Source organism: Rhinopithecus bieti, unplaced genomic scaffold (assembly GCF_001698545.2).
Source record: "Rhinopithecus bieti isolate Rb0 unplaced genomic scaffold, ASM169854v2 scaffold_2723, whole genome shotgun sequence".
Lineage (NCBI taxonomy): Eukaryota > Metazoa > Chordata > Mammalia > Primates > Cercopithecidae > Rhinopithecus > Rhinopithecus bieti.
This window is the reverse complement of record NW_016804119.1, coordinates 3,756,326-3,759,247: the sequence shown is the minus strand read 5'-3', so window position 1 is coordinate 3,759,247 and position 2,922 is coordinate 3,756,326. Positions and strand designations below refer to the sequence as shown.

The following is a 2,922-nucleotide window of genomic DNA, read 5'->3' as shown; positions in this document are numbered from 1 at the left end:
TTTTTCCTTTCCTCTCAGTACCAAGCGCTGGGACAAGCCAGTCAGTCAGTACTCAATGCCTGTTGGATAACAGACGGAGGAATCTGGAGTTTGGTTGGGTGATCAGCTTTGAAATTGATGGGTCCCAGGGAGCCGTCTAAAGTTTTCAGTCACATGAGAGCATGCTCACAGATCTGTGAAAAGATCTCTTGGCTCAGAGAACTAAGAGATGAATGTTAGTCCAACGGCCTCATCGTGAGATGAGGGGTCGAGAGTTTTGAGTTTCCAGAGGGAGAAGCTACTATTCTAGGCAGCTTATATGAACTCGTGTTCCTCATAGCCATTGTAGGATATAATCTACCCTCATAAGCCCCATTTTTGAGACGAGGAAACTGAGGCTTAGAGAATCTGATGTAAACTCAAGACTGAAAATCTAGTAACGAGAAAAGCCTGGATTTGAACCAAGCTGATACCGGCATCTTAACTCTTAACCATTGTACTTCCTTACCTCCCCATGACCTTTTTTTTTTTTTTTTTTTTTTTTTTTTCTGAGACGGAGTCTGGCTCTGTCACCCAGGCTGCAGTGGCGCGATCTCGGCTCACAGCAAGCTCTGCCTCCCGGGTTCACGCCATTCTCCTGCCTCAGCCTCCTGAGTAGCTGGGAATACAGGCGCCCGCCACCTTGGCCGGCTAATTTTTTGTATTTTTAGTACAGACGGGGTTTCACGGTGTTAGCCAGGATGGTCTCAATCTCCTGACATCATGATCCACCCACCTCCGCCTCCCAAAGTGCTAGGATTACAGGCGTGAGCCACTGTGCCCGGCCCCAGTTGGTCTTTTCTGTGTAGCTCCCTTCCCTTGAATAGAGCATGGCCTCCCTCTGTCCTTAAGAGTATCTGACCCCTCCCCTCACAACCTCTCTGAATAGTCAATAATACCTTCTGATCAGGGCTGTAACATGGGTGGCCTCCCTGGAAGTTGTTACAACTGGTCCTTAATAGACACCCTCACTCCTTTGGATAGCACACAATCTAATTCTGGGTATAATCTGTTTGCTACTCCCTCTCTTCCCCCTGAAATGAGCTTAAGTTCCTATTCTTGGTGCATAAAGGGTGCAGTCCAGGAAGACTTCCTGGAGGCAGTGGCCTTCTTACGCCAGAACCCGTTTATAACCCATGTATATAGGAGCAGCCTGCGCACAGCTGCCCCTGGTCTATTCAGGCAGGAGTGCTATCTAGGGAACTCCTCAAAAGCAATGACACACGTGTAACCCACCTCCTCTCCCGGTCCCGGAGAAGCTGACCCTTCCTGCAATGCCCGCCCCATCATGTGCCTCCTGCCACGCGGCACGCGCAGCCCTCCTCGGGACGAGCGCTGTGCAGTGCCTCCTGCGCCGCCTTCGAGGTCGAGGTGCTGCACACGGTGCTCGCGGGCCGCCTGCTGCCGCCCGGCGCGGTGGTGGCCGTGGGCGCCTCGTACAGCAAGGACTCCACAGTGGTGGCGCACGTGATGCGCGCTGGCGCCGCGCCTGGGCATCTCATTGCAGCTCGTGGCCTTCGACGAGGGCATCGGCGGCTACCGGGAAGCGGCGCTGGCGGCCGTGCGGAGCCAGGCGGCGCGCTGGGAGCTGTCGCTCACCGTTGTGGCCTACGAAGACCTCTTCGGGGCTGGACGGTGGTCCCCGTAGTCCGCAGTACAACCAACTCCAGCCGCAGCCGCTCCTGCTGCACCTTCTGTGGGGTGCTGCAGCGCCGGGCGCTGGAGGAAGGGGCGCGCTACGTGGGAGCCACTCACACACTGACGGGTGAGAACAAGGGCGGCCGCAGTTCTGCGTGATAGAGGGAGTAGGGAGCATGCGCAGGCAATGGGCGGTTCCTGAAAGGGGACTGGGGCGCATGCTCCAGAAGTGGGGCTAGGAGACCCTGGGAGTGGCTTAGCGGGAGGATCCCAGTAAGGCGCTGGGGAAATACACATGTGCTTATTTGGGGCTGGAGCCTGCTGAAGGCTCATGTTGGTAGGACGTGTGCCTCCCTAGGATGGAGTAAGGCAGGTTTTTCAAGCCTCTGGGTCTCTGCCATCATCTTCGTACACACATTGGCAAATAAAGAGGTAGAGGGGCTACCCTATAGGAGCGAAGGCTGGAGTACTCTGCTATTATTATTGTTATTATTTTGAGACGGAGTCTGGCTCTGTTGCCCAGGCTGGAGTGCAGTGGTGCAATCTAAGCTCACTGCAACCTAGGACCCCCCGGATTCAAGCGATTCTCCTGCCTCAGTCTTCTAAGTCGCTGGGATTACAGGTGCCTGCCACTACGCCTGGGTAATTTTTGTATTTTCGGTAGAGGGAAATGACTTTCTTTGTATCTCCCTTTACAAAGAGAGAGATGTGAAGAGGAATCTCCCATCATAAACCATACAGTCTGAAACGCTACGGTGTCTCTTAACTCCTGTTCTTTATAGGTTTCTCTCCGACAGCTCTTATTTTTTCCCAATCCTTACTTCAATAATTAATTATCGTCCGTTGACTAAATACCAGATACAAGCTGTGTAGCCTAGAGCAAATTACCTAACCTCCACTTCATCTTTTTTAAAATGGGGATGTTAATAATATCTGGGTCCTTGAGTTGGGAATTAGATGAGTTATATATAAGGCACTTAGACTAGAGGCTGAAAAACAGTAAATATGATGTAAATGTTTGCTGTTATGACGACGCACAAGAGCACAATACAGTCTGTACTCCTGCCTGATTTTCACGTATGTAATTATAACCTGACAAGTGCTACTACGGAAAATTACACAGAATGTGTGAATTTATATCAGGGGATCCTAGTGACAGGGAAAAGGCGGGGATTAAAGAAACCTTTCCTGAGTGAACCGAGACCTGAAGGCTAAGTGAATAACCAGGTGAAGGATGAGTTGGAGTTTGGGGGGGGGGGGGGGGGG

General features: G+C 52.0%; 1 pseudogene; it reads left to right on the top strand.

Annotated features, from left to right (window-relative positions):
* The first annotated feature begins 770 nt into the window (after positions 1-770).
* LOC108524189 (cytoplasmic tRNA 2-thiolation protein 1 pseudogene) lies at positions 771-2,146 on the top strand (annotated as a pseudogene).
* The last annotated feature ends 776 nt before the right edge of the window (positions 2,147-2,922 follow it).